Source organism: Siphateles boraxobius, unplaced genomic scaffold, assembly GCF_051911475.1.
Source record: "Siphateles boraxobius isolate OS27281-9 unplaced genomic scaffold, OSU_SipBor_1 72, whole genome shotgun sequence".
Lineage (NCBI taxonomy): Eukaryota > Metazoa > Chordata > Actinopteri > Cypriniformes > Leuciscidae > Siphateles > Siphateles boraxobius.
Window position 1 is genome coordinate 1796095 of NW_027509200.1, and position 27210 is coordinate 1823304.

The 27210-nt window shown below is 40.7% G+C and overlaps 1 protein-coding gene and 1 pseudogene across 1 annotated transcript in view; both read right to left on the reverse strand.

Moving 5' to 3' along the window:
* LOC143724299 (NACHT, LRR and PYD domains-containing protein 12-like) overlaps nt 1-27210 on the reverse strand; it is a 575203-nt gene that overhangs the window by 203024 nt on the left and 344969 nt on the right. The gene's annotated exons all lie outside the window — the stretch shown is intronic.
* The window catches only part of LOC143724323 (uncharacterized), a 37671-nt pseudogene that overhangs the window by 1121 nt on the left and 9340 nt on the right, over nt 1-27210 (reverse strand).

Sequence of the window (27210 nt, forward strand, 5' to 3'; positions counted from 1 at the left end):
AGTTTAGTTAATTTTGCTTAATCTACAGAGTCAGTAAAGTATTCTAAACAATCCAACCAGGCTTTGTTGGTGCCATTACACTGTTCATCAGCTTTCTCTGTCAACACAGGCTTTGATCCTGAGTTTAGGAGTGACATCAGCGCAAGCAACTATGGCAATGAACACTGCTAAAAGCCAAACCACTTTCATGATGCCTAAAGTGAAACTAAAGTGAAACATATGGGTAGTTGACGTAACGTGGCTTTTTCACCATCACAGAAGATAAAAAATATTTTATTTATACTGTAATACTGTAAATGGTTAAACGTTTTCTTGTTTTACATGAATGTGTTGTTTTAATACCAGAGTTATTTGTTATCTTTTTACAACTTTGAGCCAAATCTCAAAATCGTCCTATGGTGTGACGGTAGACAAAATTATTTCATAAATATTAACTTTTATAAATAAAGAAAATAATATTTAAAAATCTTAATGGACACTCCTGGCATAATTGTGCAAGTGTATATTTCACTAAGTGGACATCACTTTTCCTATATATACATTTCTATTAGTGTAGGAATGTTATAAAGTTGTCCTTTGGTATTATTCAATAACCTGATATTAAGTTGGGCAATATCATTGACAACTACATTTAGTTGAAAGACCCCATTCAAGGTCATGTGACTGAAGACCCCTATGAAGCCCCTGAGCAGTGCACATGGTAAGTATTTCTCTCAGAATTGTTCAAATATTTAACTGTTTTCAGACCACTGAAGTTGTTAAGTGTTTTTGTCCTAAATTTCATTTTTTAATTCAAATTTGTGTTTATAACAGCAGGACTATGTAATATTATGCAAATGAATCATGCCAATTGCTAATGACAGTTCAGCTAGCATTAGCATGGTTATTAACGTGCCACAAAAGCTCAAATGTCCTTTGGTGTGACAGGAAATGTCCTTTGGTGTGACACTTTGGCCTGTCACACCATAGGACACAGATGTCACACAATAGGACAAGACCTCCTTAAGAAGCTATTAAAACAAATAGATAAAGTTTGTTAACATACTTTTCATTCTTTTTTGACCAGTTTTGATGATTTTAAATTCAATAATGACTTACATTTTAATGTTTATTGCCGTTTTTTGGAGACTACATAAAATGTTCTGAAGTGTTACTAAAACAACTATAATGTATAATGTAACAACTATAAACAACTATAAAGTACATAAATACAGTGCTACTACTTATAATGTCACACATTAATGCTACTTAACTTTTTTTAGAACAGAAAGAACTGAGGGTGAGATTAGTGCAAAAGAGAGGACCAGACAGTATAGAGGGCCTAAGTTCCTACTCTTCCGGTGCACCATGGGACCTTATTTCTGAAAAAATATTGTATGGTAGTCAATGGCGAGAGACAACAAATATTTCCTTTCAATGAATGAAGCTAACTTTACTGAAGCTAATGTCTGTCATTTCTTCTATAGTCTAACATTATAATCGTAACGTTATGCCGTCATGCCTGTGTGTTTTGTACCAGACTGCACACACACGAACTTGGTGACGTACATAGTGCGAGACAAGAGATGTAGCTCATTGAGTGATTTTCACATAAAACTAAATGTTACTCTTCTGTTTTATGACAAACTGTGACTTTCTTGACTTTCATAATTATCTTTTAAATTGACAAACATCATATGTGTAATTCAGTGCACAGTTCAGACGGAATAAAAAGATAAGTCGTCTCTCGCCATTGACTACCATTCATATTTTTTCCGAAATAAGGTCCAATGAGCCGGAAGCGGAGGGGAGGGACTTCGGCTCTCTATAGGGAGCGAATTAAAAAGGATCCACAGAGAAAGGAGGCGATCCTAAGAGAACGACAGAGAAAGTAAATCAAACTGAAATGTTGCCATATACATCATATACATATAAAAATATGTTGCTGAGTGACTGAATGACTGCTTATTATTCAGTATCAGAATAGACCTGTGTGAGGTTCAGGTTCAACAATAGTTACATAATAAGCTTGTTATTACAGAATAATAATCTATATTGTGTTTTATAAGAAATTGACAAGTGGTTACATTTGTAGGGAAAACACAGTAGGTCATGAGTTCAAAATTGAGTATACATTACATTAATTTCTCTGTTGATCCATTCACCTATATTCTATCATTATTTCAAACAGATATCATGAAAAGAAGGCTCTCGGGGAATTGGATACATTCAACATTAAAGCACTAGGAAGGAAGAGACAAACTAAACTTATGCAATGTTTTTAGGGATTTTATTTTCATGTCACTGTTACTGTTTAACTGATGGAATTTGCAGTTTGACAATGTCACAGTATTGTTTTGAAATGGCATTTTACTGAATTTCTCAAAGATATTATATGCATCAATGTTTCCTTATTGAAGTATCTATAAGTATCAAAGTTACGTTTGGTGTGATATGTTTTGCACAGATTATATTGCTGCAAAATAAAAACAAATGTCCTCCTTTATAATTGTTACAATAAACACTATAATTCTGACTCTTTTTATGCAATGACTATTTTGTCCTTTGGTGTGACGTTTTGTCCTATGGTATGACAAACATAAAACAACAGAAAAATATACTTATTTTAAAATGTCTTTTAAAAAAAGAATCAAGTTTGGCATTAGGGGAGTTACAATAATATCTCCTCTTAGATGGGTACAATTTGAAACAGGTTTGTAAGATTGGCGAAAAAGTTTTATTGACATTCATAGGGAAAAGTTTATCAAGTTCATCTATTCATGGTGAAAATTATTCTAATTAGTACTTTAATGTAAAATAAATATCACTTTAATAAAAAAATGTTTTAATAATGTGAACAATTCTCTCAAGTATTTTTTTTATGTTATTTAATATATATAATTTCTGAGTACTTTTTAAATGTCACATCATAGGACACATTTACAGTACTGTTGAGTGAAAACGTGAAAAAAATATGTGAAGTCATTGACAAAATGAGTGACCACTACCATTTTCTGAAACTGCAGTTTTCATACTCCATAAATGTATGTATTTTTTTCTTAAAAAGTTATGTTTTCCAAAAAAAGTACTATTTCTTGGCCATTTGTCAACTACCCATATCTGGCAAGCCACCTAAACCGGCTTCATGGTATAGGCCCCTGTATTGGACACAACAATACTAAGTGCAGTTAACAAAATAAAACATCTTAATAGATTATGTTAAAAGGACACTATAGTTTCTGTTGCCCTACAATGTTTATGAATTAAGACTCACATTTGTTGACGGTGTTTGGCAATATGGCTGCTTCTCTCTGTTGTTTCTGAGGTGTGCAAGTTTCTCTTGAATAAAAAGTGTTAAATAAAACTCCTTCCCATGATCCACCCTGACCTGGTCCCACATTCCATATTCGATCACTGCACTTCTGCAAGAAACAAGAAGTACAGCTTATAGCTAAAAACACTGAAGGTAAAAAATGCTGTTTAGCCAGCTATTGTGTTAGTGTGTCTTCAGCTCGACAGTATAATGTTTTCTTGCTTGACACAAATGTATTAATAGCAGTGTTCTGAAATGAGGCAAAGTCCTCACTATTTAAAAAAAAGGTAAATTCATGTTCCAGTTACACGCAATGGCGACATTTTCCAGGTTACATAAACATTACATAAACTATTAAGAACACCACCAATACAATTTTATTTTTACATTAAAATGTATGCAATTACTGTTATATAAATCAAAACCATGTATAAATCTCAAAGTTTTTCATTTATTCCAAAGATCCAGTAACAAAATTCAGATTTCATGTTTAGTCCTATTTTATTTGTGAATTGATGCTCGAAAATTAAAGGTGGAATTTATCTAATGGATTATTTTCTCATACAATTGTTTTTTCTTTGCCACCTCTGTGAAAACACACACATGGTGAATAGGTAATGCTAGTTGAAAGAACCAATTAATTTTTGGACTCTTTCTCCTCAAGTTCAAGCCAAGTTCACTCTTGCACCCAAAAACATGTAGCCTAAGTGTTCATACTCTTGGCGGTTAGTGTTATGATTTGGATTATTCACACATTTCTCACAGATGTATGGAATTAATTTGGAACTACACAACTAAAGTACCCCAAATAAAAACCAAGATCAAAAATTTGAAGTTACCTGTAAACATTTTGATATATTGTCAGGTTATCCAGTATCCATCCACAGCTGCTACGTGGGTCAACCCAAACATTACCATCTTCTCATTTTGATCCATATGTAATTTGTGACTCATGTTTTCTGCAGTGTATGGTATCGGATTAAAGTTCCTAGATCCCTGTATAAAAAAAGGGGGAGTGGTAAATGTTTAGATTATTTCGATTTTTTTAACATAATAGCAAAACACTGGGAGAAACTGTCATGGTCCTGGCTTTCGTTCCCTTTACTCTGTCTCCCCCTTCTGGACACATACATGTACACTCGCTGATGACCACACCATTCATCACGAACGCACGCATCTCTCTCTCATTCATTACGCTCACACATCTCTCTCATCACTCCCAGCTGTCTCCACTCTCTACTCGTTACCATGTCATCCTTTCCACACCTGTTCTCTCTTTCTCTAATTATCTCTGCTTCTTTTACCCCTGCTTTCCCCTGTCTCTTTGCCAGATTATTTCGTGAGTAATGCGGATGAGGTTTCTGTGCTCTTACCTATCTTTCCTGTCTTGTCCTGTCTTGTCCTATCCAGTGCTCTGCGGAGTTTGTTCAGCCACAGTGTGTTTGCGACTAAGCTGTGCTTGTTACAGAGTTCCTGCCCAGTACCCGTCCTACATTGTCTGGTGATACCTGACCTTCTGTGAGTACCTGGGTTGGCCGTCACCGCTTCAGTGTTGTCTACCACCGAGATCGTTCTGCTGTCTGTACGGGGGACCCATATTACTTTCTGTCATCCCTGCTCCGTTGGAGGACTCTCAGTTACACTTAAGATTGAACTTTCAGTACTAAATCCTCTGGACAGAATTTTCTGTTTATTAAAGACTGTTTTGCTGCATTTCGCCTTTGGGTCGTCCTTCTCACCACATCACAGAATAATCTGGCCAAGATGGACCCAGCGAGCGGCAATCACTTTCAGTCTGCTGTCGAGGTCCAGGGTGCTATGCTGGGTCGGCACGAAGAGGAGCTTGCTGCTGCGAGACACGCCGTCGAGTCCTTAACCTCCCAGGTTTCAAGCCTCTCCACACAGCTCCATCATCTGCGTAACCAAGCACCCGCTTCTCAAGATTTCAGCGAAACAGCGGAACCGCGGGTCAACAACCCCCCATGCTTTTCGGGTGAGCCCACTCAATGTCGCGCCTTCTTGACTCAGTGCGAGGTTGTCTTCTCTCTCCAGCCCTCGACTTATGCTTCGGATCGAGCCAGGGTCGCCTTCGTCATATCTCTCCTTGCTGGACGAGCGCGTGAATGGGGAGCAGCCAACTGGGAGGCTGAGGCGGACTGTGTGTTTAACTTTTCCCAGTTCAAGGCCGAGATGATCCGTGTCTTCGACCGCTCTGCTTATGGGGAAGAGGCGTCTCTTTTACTCTCCTCTCTTCGCCAAGGTAGACGCTCTGCTGCGGATTTCTCCATCGAGTTTCGCACTCTAGCTACCACTAGTGGCTGAAATGAGCCGGCCTTGGTGGCTCGCTTCCAGGAGGGGCTTAATTGCGAGCTTAAGGATGAGATCTTCGCTCGAGGGGTGCCGACTCGTCTTGACTCCCTAATCGACCTGGCTATCCGTATTGAGAAGCGCTTCGACCTTCGCCGCTGGGCACGCAGTCTTGAGTCTTCACTGCTCTCTTCTCCACCTGCTGCTCTTTCTTCGCCTCCTACTGGTCCGGAGCCTGAGGTGATGCAGCTCAGAGGATTACGTATCTCCACAAAGGAACGGGAGCGGAGAGTAACCAACCGCCTTTGTATGTACTGTGCTTCACCTAGTCACTTTGTCAAGACGTGCCCGGTAAAAGCCAGGGCTCACCAGTAAACGGAGGGCTACTGGCGAGCGCTTCTTCCAGGGACTCTCCATCGCGGTCATGTACCACTCTGCCTATTTCTCTCCACTGGCCGGGCTACTCTGTCACCAGCTCAGCCCTGATAGATTCCGGGGCAGAGGGGAATTTCGCTGACGAGGCGTGGGCTCAAGAGCAAGGTATTCCCCTCATAGACTTAAGAGACTCCACCCCCCTTTTTGCCCTAGATGGTAGTACCCTTCCTAAGATTCAGAGGAAGACCGTCCCTCTCTCCCTTACTGCCTCAGGGAACAACAGAGAGACTATTTCTTTTTTTCTTTTTTGTTCGCCTTATTGTCCCGTGGTTTTAGGTCACGCCTGGTTGGTTCAACATAATCCTCAAATCAATTGGGCTAACAATTCTGTTTTGTCTTGGAAATTGTCTTGTCATGTCGAGTGTTTAACCTCTGCAATTCCTCCGGTTTCCTCTGTCTCTGTTTCTCAGGAAGAACCAGGTGATTTGTCAGGAGTGCCGGCGGAGTATCATGACCTGCACTGGGTGTTCAGTCGTTCCCGAGCCACTTCTCTTCCTCCTCATCGACCGTACGATTGTGGCATCGACCTCCTCCCGGGTACAATGCCTCCACGGGGTAGACTTTATTCTTTGTCAGCCCCCGAACGCAAAGCACTCGAGAACTACCTTCCCGAGTCTCTAAATGCGGGTACCATTGTACCGTCTTCGTCACCGGCCGGCGCGGTTTTCTTTTTTGTTAAAAAGAAGGATGGATCTTTGCGTCCCGGCATTGACTACAGAGCAGTGTTGGGGAAAGTTACTTTTAAAAGTAATGCATTACAATATTGCGTTACTCCCCAAAAAAGTAACTAAGTACATTACTTAGTTACTTTTTATGGAAAGTAATGCGTTACATTACTTTTGCATTACTTTTTCTCACCTGCATGGGCTTGTTTGTCTGTTTTTTAATAACAGCTAAAACAATCTATTTTTCCCAATTGTTAAGGCCCTTTTACATCAAAAGTTAAATGAATAAGCCTGAGGCTGAAGGAAATGCATATTTACTACTGTACAGTAGAGGGCGCCGCTCAAACAAACCTTTCAGCTGCTGCTGTTCTTGATTAAATAACATTAGGATACAGGAGAAGGAAGTTCACCAGTCTTATTTCTAAACCTAATCTAAAGTCATTTTGGCCTATTAGTATGGTTGAATTAGATCATTGTAGATCAGCAGCAAAGACATTGGTTAATAAAGTGAGATTAAATACATAAAGTATATTTGTGTAATTTAACATAGTTAATTATAAAACTTTTGCACAAAATTCTGAGATTGCATTTGACTGTTTTTGTTCATTTTGAGGAATACTGAATGTTTTTGTGCAAGTGTGATGAGTAAATGCATGTTCAATGCAAATGCACACAACACCTCACTTTATTTCTCTCAACATGGGGACAGGAGAGCTGTCAGTCAATAAATGTGAAAAAGTAACTAGCGTTACTTATTTGAAAAAGTAACTCAGATATTTTGTTGTAAATTGAAAAAGTAATGCGTTACTTTGCTAGTTACTTGAAAAAGTAATCTGATTACGTAACTCAAGTTACTTGTAATAAGTTACCCCCAACACTGCTACAGAGGGCTGAACGAGATCACTCTCAAGAATCGTTATCCCTTGCCACTGATGTCGTCAGTTTTTGAACTACTGCAGGGAGCAAAGTTTTTTACTAATCTCGACCTTCTTAACGCATACCATCTCGTGCGCATTAAGGACGGCGACGAATGGAAGACCGCCTTTAACACGCCCCTCGGTCACTTTGAATACCGGGTTCTACCGTTCGGTCTGGTCAACGCTCCTGCCGTGTTTCAAACCCTCGTCAATGATGTCCTTCGGGACATGCTAAATATCTTTGTCTTTGTTTATCTCGACGACATTGTAATTTTTTTACCATCTCTCGAGGTGCACGTCCAACACGTTCGTCGGGTCCTCCAGCGCTTGCTGGAGGATCGACTCTTTGTTAAAGCCGAGAAGTTCTCTTTTCGCGCCCCATCTGTTACGTTTCTCGGTTCTGTGATTTCTGCGGAGGGGATCAGTATGGATCCTACTAAGGTTCAAGCTGTTATCGATTGGCCCGTTCCTGACTCTCGTGTCGCGCTTCAACGGTTTCAAGGTTTCGCTAATTTTTATCGCCGTTTTATTCTTAACTTTAGTCAGGTGGCTGCTCTTCTCACCGCCTTGACTTCAGTTAAGTCTAAGTTCGTGTGGTCAGTTTCTGTTCAGCGCGCTTTCGATTTTCTTAAATCCCTTTTCATGTCCGCCCCTATTCTGCTCACTCCCGACATCGCGAGGCAATTTATCGTCGAGGTCGACGCTTCTGAGGTGGGGGTCGGGGCTGTTCTTTCCCAGCGCTCGTCAGTAGATGAGAAGGTACATCCCTGTGCCTTCTTTTCTCATCGCCTCTCGACCGTGGAACGCAACTACGACGTTGGGAACCGTGAATTACTCGCCATACGCTTGGCATTGGGAGAAAGGCGTCAGTGGTTAGAGGGAGCTCCGGTTTCTTTTGTGGTTTGGACGGACCACAAAAACCTCTAGTATATTCGTTCTGCCAAGAGGTTAAACGCTCGTCAAGCTCGCTGGGCTTTGTTTTTCACACGTTTCGATTTCACCATCTCTTATCGTCCCGGGTCGAAGAACGTAAAGCCTGACGCGCTTTCCCGCCTCTTCGACTCCTAGACTTCCACCACTGCACAGGAGGAGATTATTCCCTCCGACTGTGTAGTGGGCGCGGCTGTCTGGGGAGTCGAGAAGTTGGTAAAGCGCGCTCTCACTCGCACCACCGTTCTGCTCGGCTGTCCAGAGCGTCTTCTGTTTGTTCCTGTCTCTGCGCGCTTAGCTACTCTCCAGTGTACGTGGGCATCAATACTTAGTGGACTGGGAGGGGTATGGTCCTGAAGAGAGGAGTTGGGTTTCAGCTCGGGACATTCTGGACCCCTAGCTCATTGATGATTTCCTCCGGTCTCGTCAGTCCCCTTCCTCGGGAGCGCCAGGAGGCGCTCGTTGAGGGAGGGGTACTGTCATGGTCCTGGCTTTCTTTCCCTTTACTCTGTCTCCCCCTTCTGGACACATACATGTACACTCGCTGATGACCACACCATTCATCACGCACGCACGCATCTCTCTCTTATTCATTACGCTCACACATCTCTCTCATCACTCCCAGCTGTCTCCACTCTCTACTCGTTAGCATGTCATCCTTTCCACACCTGTTCTCTCTTTCTCTAATTATCTCTGCTTCTTTTACCCCTGCTTTCCCCTGTCTCTTTGCCAGATTATTTCGTGAGTAATGCGGATGAGATTTCTGTGCTCTTACCTATCTTTCCTGTCTTGTCCTGTCCTATCCAGTGCTCTGCGGAGTTTGTTCAGCCACACTGTGTTTGCGACTAAGCTGTGCTTGTTACAGAGTTCCTGCCCAGTACCCGTCCTACATTGTCTGGTGATACCTGACCTTCTGTGAGTACCTGGGTTGGCCGGCACCGCTTCAGTGTTGTCTACCACCGAGATCGTTCTGCTGTCTGTAAGGGGGACCCATATTACTTTCTGTCATCCCTGCTCCGTTGGAGGACTCTTAGTTACACTTAAGATTGTACTTTCAGTACTAAATCCTCTGGACAGCATTTTCTGTTTATTAAAGACTGTTTTGCTGCATTTCGCCTTTGGGTCGTCCTTCTCACCACATCACAGAAACAACACTACCTACTAAATAGTTATTTAATAATATATTTTTTACTAATTATTAATTCGTTTCTATTGCAGAAATATACATGACATCGCATCGTTGCTGTAGCCTGGAGACCTCCAAGTGTGCAAAGTTTATAAATCCAGTGGGTGAAGACTTTCAAGCTAGTGGGGTTAGGAATGTACTTTCTATTTAAAGAGCAGTAGTCCCACAAATTTAAAGGTGACCCTCTATAACTAGCTGGCTCAGCCAGGGGAGCGTTTCCCATACAATGATGCAACTCGCTTCTTAACTACCATAGTATAATTCATCATTGAAGAAATCAACTACTAGATAGTCACGATTGTTTCCCAAAATCGTACTGTCGCAAATTTGTTTGAGATCAAATTAGTCCATAGATGCAATGTTTGTAATTTTGAAGGCGGAACTAAAAATCAGCACGTGATTCCCTTGGGGAGCACTTCTGGGGTAACATCAGGCCGGTTCCGGTTCGCTGTCATGGCCGACCAGAAAGGTAAACGGGGAAATTAACAGCAGCTGCATCAAATCGGAGTTGATTATGGTGGCGATTAGGACGCGCATTTCCAGAGGGGATATAAAAGCAGAGATTTGAGAATTTAGAGGGAAGTTCAGGGAAGAAGTAAGACGCGAAGTACAAGGCAGCAGAGAACGAGTGAGTGAGAATATCAGAGCTGGCTGGGAAGAAGATTGTCATTGTGGGTGTGAAGACCATTATCTGGAAAGAAGTTAGGTACATGATTCCTAATTGTTCCAGAAGCACTGCGTCTGTGTTCATTGTTCAGGCATTGCGATATATTGAAGGGCTCGCACCTGTTTGCTGTTTCTCTCTTTCGTGTGGTTGAAGTTGGTGATTTGAAGACACGTTTCATTTTCCCGTATAAAGTTTCATGCAGTCAGAATAATGCTACACCCCCCTCCTCCTGGCTGAATACGAGTTGCTGGTGGAATGATCCAGTCCAAATGGAGTGAAGGCTTAAATCCACTAGGAGGTATTTGTAGAGTTGCAGTGCTCACGAATTGAAGTGTTTACATGTGGGATTGTGGAGGGATTGATGTATGCACAAGTGTGAGGAAGATTGAAATATTCCGACGCTCCAAATCTTCCCTGGGATCATCCAGCCCCGTGGGGTGTGGGGAGTGTTTTACAATTTGACTGTGTGTATAGATGTGTGCAGGTGCCCATTCACTCCCATATTGAAGAAACAGAGAAAACCAGTCACTCACGCCGCCTTGAGTTCACCGACCTCGAAGACCGCCACCTCCTGAGCTTCCTGGTAGTTCCAAAGACCCCGCACCTCAGGTATTTCGAGCTCCATTGCTGTATTTAAGGAACCGAGAAAGCCAGTCACTCATGTTGCTCTGAGCTACTCACCTGAAGATCCTCGTAGTCCGAGCATTCTGCTCAAACTTTTTTATTAAACCAAATGATATTACAACACAATAGATTACAAATTATTGACACTTTTCTTTTTTACATTAAAACTAAACCAAAGAAAGTACACATCAACTGAAAAAAGGAATAAAAAATAAAATAAAATAATAAATAAACAAATAAATAAAAAATTAAAAACATTATAGTGATATAAGTAGATAATATACAATACATACATACGTATTCACATACATACGCACACCTATATACACACCATACATTCATACATACATACATATATATATATTTATATATATATATATATATATACACGCGTGCGTACACACACATTTAGTCATGTACTAACCAGGAGGTAGGGTTTTAAGAGAATTGAAGTAAGCTATAAAGGGATGCCATTTACTGAAGGAGCTGCTCTTCCGAGAACTTCTTACTTTTTCCAGTTTCAGAATCAGAATCAGAATCAGAAAGAGCTTTATTGCCAAGTGTGCTTGCACACACAAGGAATTTGTTTTGGTACTGAGGCTTCCAGTGGACATATACAAATACAACATGAAACATAATACTACAAATTATAAGAATAAAAAATAAAAATAAAAATATATGAGAATAAAACTATCACAGTTGGGTTTAGTCAGAATAGACATTTTCAGATTTACAGATTATGAACCTATTTACAGTGTTTTGAATATTATAAATAAATAAATCTACATATAAGTATCACCTGAGTTGTGGGATATTGCACTAAACAGTGGGAGTATTGCACTTACAGGCATATGCCTTGGGAGGAGTGTTAACTGTTCAGGAGGGAAATGGCCTGTGGGAAGAAACTGTTCCTGTGCCGAGATGTTCTTGTGGCCAGTGATCTGAGTCTCCGTCTTGACGGTAACAGTTCAAACAGGTGGTGTCCAGGGTGAGTGGAGTCTGTGATGATTTTACCTGCTCTCTTCCTCACTCTGGAAGAGTACAGGTCCTGGAGGTTTGGCAGGGGGGCACCAATAATCCTCTCCGCAGTCCGGACTGTCCGTTGTAGTCTCCTGATGTCTGATTTGGTAGCTGAACCAAACCAGACAGTGATGGAAGCGCACAAGACAGACTCAATGACGGCTGAGTAGAACTGAATCAGCAGATCCTGTGGCAGGTTGAACTTCCTCAGCTGGCGAAGGAAGTACAGTCTCTGCTGGGCCTTTTTCACAGTGGAGTCAATGTGATTGTCCCACTTCAGGTCCTGAGAGATGATAGTGCCCAGGAACCTGAATGACTCCACTGCTTCCACAGTGCTCTTCATGATGGTGAGTGGGAGGAGTGCTGAGCTGTTCCTCCTGAAGTCCACGATCATCTCCACTGTTTTGAGCGTGTTCAGCTCAAGGTTGTTATAACTGCACCAGGCAGCCAGCTGTTCAACCTCCAGTCTGTAAGCAGACTCGTCACCGTTTCGGATGAGACCGACGACAGTGGTGTCGTCTGCAAATTTCAGGAGCTTGACAGTGGGGTCTTTAGAAGTGCAGTCATTAGTGTACAGGGAGAAGAGCAGTGGGGAGAGAACGCACCCTTGGGGAGCACCAGTGCTGATTGTGAGTGTCTTGGATGTGTGTTTCCCCAGTCTCACTCGCTGCTGCCGGTCCGTCAGGAAGCTGGTGATCCACTGACAGATCGAGGATGGTATGGAGAGCTGGGTCAGTTTGGCTGTGAGAAGACCAGGCATGATGGTATTGAAGGCCGAACTGAAGTCCACAAAGAGGATCCTTGCATAAGTCCCTGGTCTGTCGAGATGTTGCAGGATATAATGCAGTCCCATGTTGACTGCATCATCCACAGACCTGTTTGCTCTGTAAGCAAACTGAAAGGGATCCAGCAGGGGTCCAGTGATGTCCTTCAGGTGGGCCAGCACCAGTCTTTCAAACGACTTCACGACCACAGACGTGAGAGCGACAGGTCTGTAGTCATTAAGTCCAGTGATTTTGGGTTTTTTGGGGACAGGAATGATAGTGGAGCGTTTGAAGCAGCAGGGAACTTCACACTGCTCCAATGATCTGTTGAAGATCTGCGTGAAGACCGGGGCCAGTTGGTCAGCGCAGGCTTTTAAACAAGCAGATGAGATGCCGTCTGGGCCTGAGGCTTTCCTAGTCTTCTGTTTTTTGAAGACTCGGCTCACGTCCTCCACACAGACCTTAAGCTCAGGTTGGATGGCAGGAGGGGGGAGTGATAATTGGAGAACAGGAGGTGATGCTGAATGTGTGAAGTGCAGATCAGACCGGGTGTGTGGTGTGAATGAGGGCTTTTCAAACCGGCAGTAAAATGAATTTAAATCGTCAGCCAGGTGTTGATTGTCCACAGATCGAGGGGATGGTGACTTGTAGTTGGTAATGTTCCTCAGGCCATTCCAGACTGATGATGGGTCGTTGGATGAAAACTGGTTTTTCAGTTTATCAGAGTAGTTCCTTTTAGCAACTCTGATCTCCTTTGTCAATCTGTTTCTGGCCTGGTTATACAAGATTTTATCCCCACTTCTGTAAGCATCCTCTTTGGCATGACGAAGGTGTTTGAGTTTCCCAGTAAACCATGGTTTATCATTAGTGAATGATAAGAATGTCCTGGTAGGAATGCATGTATCCTCACAGAAACTTATATATGATGTTACAGTATCTGTGAGCTCATCCAGATCATTGGTAGCAGCTTCAAAAACAGTCCAATCAGTGCAATCAAAGCAGGCCTGTAGATTCTGCTCTGCTTCATTAGTCCATCTTTTCACAGTCCTTATTCCAGGTTTAGCTGATTTCAGTTTCTGCCTGTAGGTCGGTATAAGATGAACCAAACAGTGATCAGAGAGCCCCAAAGCTGCCCGTGGGACGGAGTGATATGCATTTCTTATTGTGGTGTAACAGTGGTCCAGTATATTACTGTCTCTGGTGGGACATGTAACGTGCTGTCTGTATTTTGGTAGTTCACGGGAAAGAATTGCTTTGTTAAAATCCCCAAGAATGATTAAAAGAGAGTCTGGGTACCTTTGTTCCGTTTCAGATATTTGTTCAGCCAGCTGTTGTAGCGCCGCGCTCGCGCACGCGTCTGGAGGGATGTAAACATTCACGAGAATGAAAGAGGAAAATTCCCGAGGCGAGTAGAAGGGTTTACAGTTTATGAAATGTGCCTCTAAATTAGGAGAGCACATCTTCTTCAGTGTTGTTACATCTGAACACCAACTTTCGTTAATGTAGAAACACAATCCACCACCTCTCGTTTTCCCCGTTAGCTCCGCGATGCGATCCGCTCGGAACAGCTGGAAGCCCGGCAGATGTATTGCGTTGTCCGGTATGGCTTCACTCAGCCAGGTTTCAGTGAAGCACAAAGCAGCAGAGTTTAAAAAATCCTTGTTAGTGTGGGTGAGGAGAAGAAGTTCATCCGTTTTGTTAGGAAGGGATCGGAGATTCGCGAGATGAATGCTGGGGAGTGCAGTGCGCAGGCCGCGCTCGCGGAGTTTAACCAGCGCGCCGGCTCGCTTCCCGCGTTTGCGTCTGAACGCGCGTTTGAACAACAACGCTGCCCCTCCGACGAGAATGTCCAGCAAAACGTCCGAATAATCAAAAACTGTAGAAAAGGTCTCTGGTGTGTGTTTCCTAATGTCCAGTAGTTCGTCTTTGGTGAAACTGATAGGAAAAGAATGACTAAACGCAGAACAAACGAACAAAAACAACACAATAGCTGGAGAGCTCCACACCGAGGCAGCCATCCGCGGCGCCATCTTGGATCAGAAAAAACATGGTATCCACTAACCATTGGGAGGTTGTTGGAGGCTTATTAGATTTCCAGTGGAGCAAAATACGGCGCCTAGCTAACAAGGAGGTAAAAGATATAACATCCAGTTGTTTGGAACTAAACTGAGACCAGATTTTTGGTACACCAAAGATTGCTATGGTGGGGCAAACATCAATTCTAATTTTTAACACTTTAGACATAATTGTAAAATAACTGACCCAAAAATTTTGCAACATAGGACAAGTAAAAAACATATGACTCAAATTGCACAAAGGTGCATGACATCTGTCACATCTGTCTTCAACATTAGGGAATATTTCAGATAGCCTGGCCTTAGAAAAATGAATTCTGTATAGTACTTTAAATTGTATGAGACCAAGACGTGCACAAATTGTACTAGAACGTACTCTGTCCAGAGCGCCTGCCCACCAGTCCTCTTCAAAACTTTCCCCCAACTCCCCCTCCCACGCTCTTTTAATTCTGTCAATAGAACAATCACTTAGACCTAAAAGACATCCATAAATTCTTGAAATTTGTGACTTGTGATACGGATTGAGTTGCAGAAACTCTTCCCAAAATAGCAACGGGGGCAAAGATGGGAACCTAGAAAATAAGGTAGCAGAACAGTGTCTAATCTGCAAAAAACGAAACAAGTGGGACTCTAACAACTCCAAATCAGAGGATAACTGTACATAACTACGAAATGTACCATCTCTGTACAGGTCTCGAAAACATCTCAAGCCTTTTGCATGCCACTGCTTAAATACAGGATCAGAAAGAGATGGAGGAAATATATGATTTTCCAATGGTGGCATCAATGTTGAGGCAGAATTGAATTTAAAGTGTCGCCTAAATTGGCACCAGATACGAAGTGTAGATACAACAACTGGGTTATGTGTCAGTGACGCCGAAGATACATTACAGGATAAGGGTGAAGTAAGCAAAGCCATTGGAGAGGTAGATGTACATGAATTTACTTCCAATCTGCACCATGTTGTAGTGGACGAACTAAGCCAAAATGTTATCTTGTGAATGTTTACTGACCAATGGTAAAACATAAAATTAGGTAAAGAGAGCCCACCATTCAGATGGCATCTTTGAAGCAACGATTTCCGAATTCGGGGCACTTTACCACCCCACAAGAATTCAGTCACAATCTGGTCAATAAATTTAAAAAACTTTTTAGGAAGAAACAGAGGAATGCACTGAAAAGCGAAAAGAAACTTAGGCAACACGTTCATTTTCACTACATTAATCCGACCTATCAATGATAGAGGCAGATTGCTCAACCGCTGAAAGTCAGACTTGGCCTGTTCTAACAGAGGGGTGAAATTACCAGATACAAGAGAAGACATAGAATGAGTGATATTGATGCCAAGGTATCTAAATCCTGTTCTGCTTAGTTTAAATGGAACATCTGACTGCAAAAGACCCTTAGCCAATGCATTAATCGGGAAACACTCACTTTTGTGGAGATTTATTTTATATCCAGAAAAAGAGCCAAATTTTGGCAACGTGGATAAAATAACTGGAAAATTTGGAATTGGATTGGAAACATATAATAATAGATCAGCATATAGTGATAATTTAATTTCAATGCCTGACCTCACCACTCCCTGCAATAACGGGGAGGACCTCAAAGCAATCGACAGCGGTTCAATGGCCAGGGCAAAAAGCAAAGGGGAAAGTGGGCACCCTTGTCGTGTTCCACGTCCAAGCCTAAAATAGGTGGATCTATTGTCATTGGTGTGCACACTCGCCTGAGGTGAAGCATATAAAAGACGTATCCAATTTATAAATGTATCTCCAAATCCAAATTTTTGAAGCACAGTGAAAAGATACTCCCACTCTACACGATCAAATGCTTTTTCAGCATCAAGAGAAATAACAACCTCAGGTGTCTTGGCGGAATGTTTAAGATTAATTATATTTAAAAGAGTACGGACATTAAAAAATAACTGTCTCCCCCTGATGAACCCAGTTTGCTCCTCAGATATAATCTTTGGAAGTATGTTTTCAATACGAGATGCCAACACTTTGGCCAGGATCTTGGCATCCACATTCTGTAAGGAAAGGGGCCTGTAAGAACCATATAGCTTAGGATCCTTATCCCTTTTAAGCAACAGAATTATGGACGCTTGTGTAAGTGTTTCTGGTAGGAAACCACGCTCTAAAGATTCCGTATACACTGACAGAAGTAATGGGGATAATTTGTTCTGAATTTTTTTTTTAAACCCGACAGGAAAACTATCGGGCCCAGGAGCTTTATTACCTTGCATCCTTTTAATTGCCTGATTAATTTCGTTTGCGTCGATAGGTGCTTCGACATCCCCAGCGACAGCTGAATCAATCGTGGTAAAATTTAAGTTCTGCAAAAAGGCATTCATATCATGGGCATCAGACGGAGATTCAGAAGCATATAACAATGAATAAAAAGACTTGAAGGTGGCATTAATACCTTCAGGTTCAGATATCAAATTACCAGATAGGTCCTGAATCTGTGGAATCAAATGGCTAGCTGCTTGACGTCTTAACCTATGAGCTAAGAGGCGACCAGCTTTATCACCATGTTCATAATAAGTACTCCGTGAATGCAAAAGAAGCCGCTCAGCATCTTCAGTCAGAACGAGATCAAGTTCAGCTTGTAAATCGAGACGTTGTTTAAATTTATCTTGTGAAGGGGAATTGGCAAGCAGCTGATCAATTTGAAAAATATTTGAAGTGAGTTCACGTATCCTTATGTTGCGAACTCTCCTTGAGTGTGCGGAGTAAGAAATAATCTGTCCCCGAAGGTAAGCTTTAAGTGTTTCCCACAGCAATGAATAAGTAACCACCCCATCTTGATTTGTAGCCAAAAAATTGTCAATGGAAGTTGAAATAAAATCAATGAATTTTCCATCAGACAACAGAAGAGTATTCAACCTCCATAGTGATGAATATCTAGGCTGCACAGAGAACTGTATATCAACCGTAAGAGGGGCATGGTCAGATATAACAATAGCATGGTAAGAAACCGATTTTACTTTAGATATCAGAGAGCCATCTATAAAAAAATAATCAATACGCGAATATGACTGATGGGCTTGCGAGAAGAAAGAAAATTCCTTATCTTGAGGGTTATAAAATCTCCATGGGTCAACACACCCATTTTTGGATATAAATTCCACTATTGATTTAGACATAGATGATGGAGTCATTGTTCTGGAACTAGAACGGTCCAAAGCAGGATCGATTACACAATTAAGATCACCAGCAAAAATAAGTAGATGACTATTTAATGAGGGGAGGATCTCAAATAACTTGTTTATGAAACCTGGATCATCAAAATTTGGTGCATATACATTGACAAGAATCACAGGATTTTGAAGTATGGTGCCAACAACAATCAAATATCTTCCATTTTTATCAGTTATTACCTTAGTAGAAGAAAACTGAACCCTTTTATTAATCATTATCGCAACCCCTCTGGCTTTTGAATTGAAATCAGAGTTAAAAACTTCCCCTATCCAAGTACACTTAAAGGGATACTCCACCAGTTTTTCTTATTAAACTATGTTATTCCCTTAACTCTTCGGGGTCGCCGATCACGCCGGCGTGATCAAGTTACATGACCAGTTTAAGACGTCGAAGCATAAAAACAAAGTCACGTTGAGCGCTGCCGTCCACTTCTGTCGAAAGTGCTGGCTTGAAATTATATTTTACTTTTTGTTTTGTGTTGATAGACCAAGTAAAAACGGAGATATGATCATTTAAACTTTATATAAAAAAATACTGACGCGTTCGTAAAAGAACGCAAGATGGGATGCGACAGGCGTTGCATTTATTCTAATAACTTCGTCGGTTTTTGTCATAAAACAAAACGGAGAAAAATGTGTGAATCTGCTGACTCTGCTCTTCAGGCTGCACATTTTAGGGAATGGAGGAGGAGCCAACTGAGCTAAGACGCAAAATTGAAAGGCAGAGGATTTACGGAGTTGATAAAGAGAGACATATATACGTTATGCATAGAGAGAGAGATTATTGCTAGTTTTTCGAAGAGTTTGAGTAGATTTTGAGAGTAGTTTAGGAGTAGTGTAGATAGTTTAGGTAGTTTAGGAGTAGTTTAGGTAGTTTAGGAGTAGATTTAGATAAACTGTTTTGAGGAGAGGCACAGATAAAAAATAAAAATAAAAAAAACCTGATATTTGTTGTAAATAGTTGTATGTATAATTTGATTTTGTGTTAATTTTACCTTTTGTATGGTATATTTGCACTATTGAGGAACCCCTCTTACTCAAGGAATGAAATCCCTGTAATGTAGCCATCTGTGTAATTGTACATGAAGTGTTTTGTAGAGTTTCTAAGCAAAAAAGAAAAGAAAAAACGCCTATTGCCACACCTGCTTTTTGCTGAATTTAGTTTAATTTTATCTCAATTTTACATTTTTTTATGTTGTTTTTGCACTATTTGCGAACCCTCATACTCTGGGAATGCAAGGCCTTAAATATAGCTCTCTGAATAATTGTGTGCACAACATTTTTTTAAAAAGTGGCTGAGCTAAAAAGAAAGAAAAAAAGCCTATGGCTACACCCGCTTTTTTTTGTAAATCATGTTTTTTTTGTATATAGGTTGATTATATCTGAATTGTACCTGTATATGTTGACATTTACAACTTGTGTTTACATTTTAAACCTTTTAAAATGCTTCATTGAGCATGTTTGTGTTTTTTGTAGTAGAAAAGCTATAATTTTTCTATTCGGATTTTGTGTTTTTTGTGTGATTTTGGGTCCAGTATGTTGATAGAGTACATCAAAGTGAAAAACTAATTGTCTGATCATATAGGTGATGTTGTGCTGAAAAAAATTATACCAAACATTGGTATGGTAAACATTTGTTTATGTTGCAAAATTTAAAAAAAATAAAAGTACTCAAAAACGTCCAAAATAGCCCAAGACTCCGAAGGGTTAACTAAGACGAGTTGATACATACCTCTCTCGTCTCAGTGCGTGCACTATATCGCTCCGTATTGCCGCAAAACTATGTTAGCACTTAGCTTAGCCCATGCATTAAATATGGGCCAAGCAGAGAAGCGACCAAACACTTCCACGTTTTCCCTATGTAAACACAGTTACTCGAGTAGTGTAACTTGACCTGGGCTGGTGACACAAAATAAACCGTTGCGCTTTTCTAAGCATTTCAAATTGATGACTATATTGTATGGCGGAATACCATAACAAGTGCTTTTGAGCACTTCGACTTGGCGCAATAATATCTTCACTCGTGAAAAGTCCTCTTACCGGCTCCCGCTTCCTCTCCCTCTGACATTTCCGTCAATACAACCAACGTGACTTTTACTACCTGTGCTATTAGCAAACTGCAGATCATTTGCAATGGCGGACTTTGTAGATGATTATGACTTCTTTGTAGAAGACCCAGAGCCATATCTGTTTGAACCCGAGTACACGGAGGAGGAATTAGCTCTTATGGACCGTGAGAGGCAAGAAAGATATGATCCAGAACAGACCGGAGCTGGCGAAAGACCACGGGAAAACAGCAATTGGTGGTGCAAGTGTGACTGTTGCGAACAGATGCCGACCGAAATTGAGAGCCTGTGCTGTTTAGAATGGGACAAGGTATTGCCATCGAAGGTGGGGGTCAGTGTAGATCCAGAAGACCCTGGACAAATCGCATGTGTCGCGGCAAGCGACGCGTTTGCAGCGATGATTCACCCGGCAGTCGTAAAATGTTTCTTTCATCGTGACAAAGTAAATTGGAGGAAACGACCGTCGCCGAGTGGACCAGATGGCCAGCTATCATCAGAGTAAGTGCTATAACCATTTAAATATGCCTATGTATCATGGTTTCAATTATAAATGTATAAACTTAGTCTATCTCTGTCTTCTCAGTCAAAATAGGTTGGTATGCTACCGGATAGTGCTGGAATGGGCCCTACAGGGTGAAACTTTGGGCAGAGGCAATCGGAAACCACTGCCATCATGTGTGGTCGGGACTATACGACAAAGATATCCTTCAGAGTCCGGTGTCTATGTTGGATTTCAAGAACTACATGAGGCAATGGATATGTAGGCATATGACTGTTACTATTTGTATATTTTTCTATATTACAACCATAATGTAGATGTGTTTCTATCACTTTATTATTTTCAATGTCCTTATTTGTATTTAGTTCAGTTTCCTATATTTTGTTGTAAAAATAAAGCTTTGAACCTACAACATGTGGAGTGATACTTTTATCTCGTTTGATAAATCCAATCTCTTCTGATATAATCACTCATGCAACATCCAGGATTTTTTTTTCAATTAAAACCCCTATTAAATAAGACAGGCCATGTGTTCTCTTGGCAAAATGTTTTTTGACTGATTTATTCAAACATTAGTGAAGTCACAAAATTGTACAATACTTAATTTAAAAATATAACAACAAAAATATTAACTATAATAACTGACATTTGCCTTCTACACTTGCTAAGCAAGAAAAAGTCCCCTCCTGTGTTTTTTCAATGGCACAGGTTTCTTTTCATGTCAGCTGTAAACAAAAGTTACAATGGCTCCGATGGACCTTTGAATCTCGAGGTGTGTGACTGTATGACCTCCTCTTTGCTGGGCTTTGGTAGCAATGCAATGTTGGCAGCTAGGCGAGGTACTTGGATACGGGATGATGGGTCTTTGAATCTGACTGTGGGGTCTAGTCTTCTTTGGATCACTCTGTCCATGAGATCATCTCGGAATTTTTGAGTTGTCTTCACATATATTGGTCTGCTTTGATTGCTTTTGAAAGACAACATTGTGTCTTGTGAGGCCTGAAATCAAAAATATTATGAATGAACGTGTTGGTAGTCTAGTACATGTATAATTTCTGATATTTATAATGTTATTACATATGTTCGGACTGTGGCTGTCTGTGTGTTTTTTTTATATATTATTAAAAAAATTAGTCCGTAATATTTGTGCCAGCATTATTTGGAAGATCATGTTTATGTATGGATGATACAGAGAAGTGCAGGGAAAACACACGGTTACATTATAGTAATTTGCATTCCTTTAGTACCCACCGGATCCTGTTGTTGCCTGTTCCCGCTTTGTGGAGTGATTCTCATTGTGATCCATAATGGCTAGCATAGTGCATGCCTTCATTGAAGGGTATTGAAAATGAAGTCGCTTTGGACAGTACTTCAAAAGTGCATTGTGAAAGACCTCAAGTTGTCCTGAGAAATAAATTAAAAGAAAATGTTTTGCAATGTAAAAACAAGTGCATAAAAAGTTATGTCCTTTCGAAGCACTGTACCATCATGAATAGGATGCATAGTACTATTATTCAAATGTGGGGTAACAATCCCCCCCTCATACAGACTTTTTGCAAATTAGTTTTCCATAATCTATTCTCACTAACACAGACTTGACTTTACCCATATTACTATTTAGTTTGTCAATGTCTTTGATACACATACCTGTGTGTTTGAACAGTGTCATCTGTTGTAGGTCTTTTATGAGACGTGTGTCCATAATCATTGCTTGAAGGGCTTTGAAGGCAGGGGAATTCCCTTTTAGCCACCTCTTTGTTCTTTGCTCCTCTGCTGACAAGTCCTGATGGAAACATCTGTATTCCGTTCCGTTTTCTTCCCAGCGATGGACCCCAGTAATGTGGTGTTGAAGAGACGTCCATCGTCGGAGCAGCTCCTGAAAAAACCAAGAGCAGAGGCACACTTTTAACCGTCTGTAATACAATTCATTCGGCTTCCTTGTTGAAGACCAAAAATTGCATGAACATTTGAGCTGTATATAGCATTTGATACATTAAATAGCATGAATGTATGCCTGGTTACCTTTGCATCTCCTTTGGAGGTGCAACAGCTCCACCACATGTGGTTGCTGACACTCCTGACCCAAGGAGCAAGATCCTTGTATTCTTTTCTGTTGGATGCGGCAACCATTTTTTTTTTTTAAATCCTGAAAAAATATAGAAACTAAGTACAATGGGTAATCACATATATTGCATAGACTACGGTGGCGCACCATTTCAGCCATATCTGTTACATACATACATGTGTTTCATTGTCTTTTGCCTGTTTTTGTCTTTTGCATTAATTTAAATTTTCTCATCACTAACAAATTAGGTAGATTTGGCTTTTGAAACATGGAAATGAGTACACTGCACACATTATACAGACCCAAACAAAGTCATTTTTGAAACACTGGTAACAGACAATAATGTAGATAAATTATTTGAAGTTGTTCTCTAGCTATACAGCTTAGACTAACAGTAAACTAACCTTTGGCGACATGCCACGGATCAAACTGATGAATGATACCAGGATATTCTTCTCTCATAATTTTTCTTATGGACGGATGCCGGTCTGTGGTGACCACTTTTACATCAATGCCCTATTCCAGGATCTTCTCCAGGCCTTTCTTGAAGGCCAGTGGTTCCATTGCGACCGAACTTGAGGTCTGGGAAACCTAAAGAGCACAAATCAATGCATGGTGAAATAAATAAAAAATGTTATAGAATTTACCATATATTTGTGGAAATAATTGTCAATTTACCTGCATCAAATCAAACCCCACGATCTGGTTAGTGGAGTCATCCATAAAAGAATATGTGTTGTATTTGCTGGAGTGTCCAGGGCTGTCACTTCTGCCGTCTCCACTTAGCTGCACTCCATCTCCATCTTCACTTTGGCAAATTAATCTTGCTTTGATTATGTTCTCCTGTTGTGTGTAGGCTTTCTCAATCACTGGGAGCAGGTAGCTAGCCTGTATGCTGTAAAAATATGACTCCAGTGGCAACTGCAGGTTAAAAAGTCCAGCCCAGTCAGCTATATCAGTGTATGTTGAGCCGGTAAAGAGAGTGGCAGCTGCTGCGAAAAGGTTATTTTCCGCCATTCCCCGTATATTGGGACATGATTCCCACTGTCCCAAATGGCCATTGTTGCATTGCCAATTTATATTGATTCTACTGCCGCGATGTGTTACTGTCTGGTTCAGCTCACACATCGCAGAACCACAGGTTGTACATTTCTGAAATAGTTCCATGAGTTTGGACTCATTTATAATCCACTTCCTCTCTTTCCAACCTTTGGCTTGTCCATAGATGCTTGAACAGCTTCCTGTGGTGGTGGTGGAGGGGCTTGAATTTGGTACAAAACTAGTGTCTGCAGTATCGACAGCAGGCTCGGAAATCATGCTGACATCAAACACTGATGTTGCACTCATATCCATCACAGTAGTTTCAATGTGGTGTGTTTCCTGTTGTACACAAATAAAAAATAAAAATATGCATTTGTTTTGCATACCAGTGCCACATCAAGTACATTGTGACTAAACAATTAGATAACATGATAGGAAATGAAATGTAATGCTTTCCATAAATTGGATTATGGATTATTGATAGCAAACATAGAAGCTTTTCACTCACCTCGAATACAAGACTTTTTCTTTTCATCGACACACACAATGATGGCCTTGTGTAGTCATGGTCCTAGACATTAATCAGATGTCAAATAAGTATAGGTCATATTACAATCATAAGTCTGTATAAAACATGAAAATTCATTATCTTACTGATTGTACTGTCCATGTGGGAGCCAGGGCAACAGCTGGTTTGCCTGAACGTAAACGACTAGCTAGCTGTACAGACAAGGGTAATTTGAATGCAGCAGTAGGCTCTTCAGCTCTGTGCTTCTGGGGGGTTGATTGAGGTACACCAACAAAAAAGTTTTCCTCTTGTTCTGGCAGATCTTCCTGTACATCACTCAACTCTGCCTGAATAATAATTGACGCAATTATGGCAGGAAAAACAATGACAAGAATAATTTTTTTGGAAAACAAATACAAACTCAAATATCAATGATATTTATATATTTTTTACATTGTTCAAAGTAAAAATAAAGTATTGTCACAGGGTATTACCAGAGACAGAAATACCCCTCCCCCTACCATTAGTCAATGTATTAGCATGGTAAATGAAACCTTGCAGTCTCAAGATACAGAGAATCAGATATGTTGTCACTATAACGTTATACTAAGGAGTTATACGGTTTAAGGCTTATACTACATGTTTCTTTCTGAGCTCAGTCCTTATCTAAATAAAACAGTAACTTTTTATTTCCTGTCTCAGAAGCGCACTGATTTCACAGATATGTTACTCAGCTAAGGTTACTGACACTTCCAGGACAACTAAATACCATGCAAAAGTACACTTACAGCGTTGGGTGATGATCCTCTTTCTTGTGTAAGTGATCTGAATATTGTTGGTGTAGCCTCATCCTTTAGGCGTGTTCATGTGCAGGTATAGTCCTCCTTTGTGAAATGTTCGGAGCAAACACGCCACTTCTTCAGAGTCATCAATGGTGTTTTGGGATTCTTGTTCAAAGCAGCTAACCAAGCTCTCCGCTGTATGTGGTGTGTTGGAATTTGGTGAAAAATGACAGCACTATGTACATTCTCCTTATTTTCACAACCCTTTACGATGCACGCTTTAACCATTATTGTACACAAACTAGCTTCCAACAACCTGTTACTTCGTCAACTCCGCTCGAACTACTACTACCGGCACATGTCACGTTGGTTGTATTGACGGAAATGTCAGAGGGAGGGGGAGAGGAAGCGGGAGCCGGTAAGAGGACTTTTCACGAGTGAAGATATTATTGCGCCAAGTCGAAGTGCTCAAAAGCACTTGTTATGGAATTCCGCCATACAATATAGTCATCAATTTTAAACGCTTAGAAAAGCGCAACGGTTTATTTTGTGTCACCAGCCCAGGTCAAGTTACACTACTCGAAGTAACTGTGTTTACATAGGGAAAACGTGGAAGTGTTTGGTCGCTTCTCTGCTTGGCCCATATTTAATGCATGGGCTAAGCTAAGTGCTAACATAGTTTTGCGGCAATACAGAGCGATATAGTGCACGCACTGAGACGAGAGAGGTATGTATCAACTCGTCTTAGTTAAGGGAATAACATAGTTTAATAAGAAAAACTGGTGGAGTATCCCTTTAAGCTTCAGATGATCTTGGTTTCTCAAATGTGTCTCCTGTAAGAAAGCAATGTCTGTATTTAACCTTTTCAAATGTGCATATATCTTTGACTTTTTGATGGGGCTTCCCATGCCATTAATGTTCCAAGTTACAAATCTTATTGCAGAACTGACTGGATGTGGCAAATAACCATGATAATTAGCCATCTACTTTACTAAACTAAAACAGTACCCTTGAGGGGAAAAACCTCCTGTAAGACAAAGAGAAAAAAAGAAAGGAAAAAAAAAGAAAAAGAGGAAAGGAGAAAAAAAGAAAAAAAGGAAAGGAGAAAAAGAAATATAAAGAATTAAAGAAAAAATAAAGGGGGAATTCAACCCTCAGAACATTCCCACCCACCCACGCACATACCCTATCCGCATCCCCAAATGACGCGGACCCATGTGCAGAATCCAACTGGAGCCAATCCAACGATTCACTGCTCACGATTAGAGATAAACAAAAAACAAACAAAAAAAGCTGACCCGCAGAATATGACATTCAAAATTGAAAACGCATATTGGAACATATTTAAAAGATAACCCCAATCAATTCAGCTTCGGTAGCAAATAATATTGCACTTGTCCAGTCCTTAAAACAATTGAATAAAAACAAAATTCCCAAGTATGGTACTTAGACAGCAAACATAAAAATAAAAAATAAATTAAAAAAAAATCGTTTGCATTTGAGACACTATGCAAAGCTCAAAAATAAAATAAAAAAGTAACAAGTAATAACCAGTCACATTCGGGTGTCATAACAGTGTCTCATGTATAATGTCATGGGTTAATTTACCCAACACAACTCACATGCCTAAGCGTACACATTCATGCATCACTTGATACATTCTGACGAGGCTGTAAAGAGTTGACATATGATTTAGCCAGCTCCGATGAGTTGAACTGTCTTTCGACACCGTTGAAAGTAACACGTAGCTTAGCTGGATGAAGAAAACCAAACTTGACTCCAGGTATTGAGCGAAGTAGCTGACAAACCTCATTGAAGGCAGACCGGGCACGAGCAGTCTTTGCTGTGAAATCCGGGAAGATGGATATACTCATATCACCAACTTTGAGCTGTTTCTTCTCACGTGCCCGCTTTAAGACCTCGACACAGTCAGAGTGATAATGTAGTCTTGCCACAATAGCTCACGGACGCTCCCCCGGTTTTGGCCTGGGTTGCAATGTGCGATGTGATCTGTCAATGATGATGTCCCTCTCGATGTTAAGTGCCTCCTTGAGTAGCTTGGAAATCGCCGCGGTTGTAGATGGATTTTCTTCTGGAACTCCTATTATCCTTATATTGTTACGACGGGATCTAGCTTCCAGATCTCCACACTTGTCTTCTAG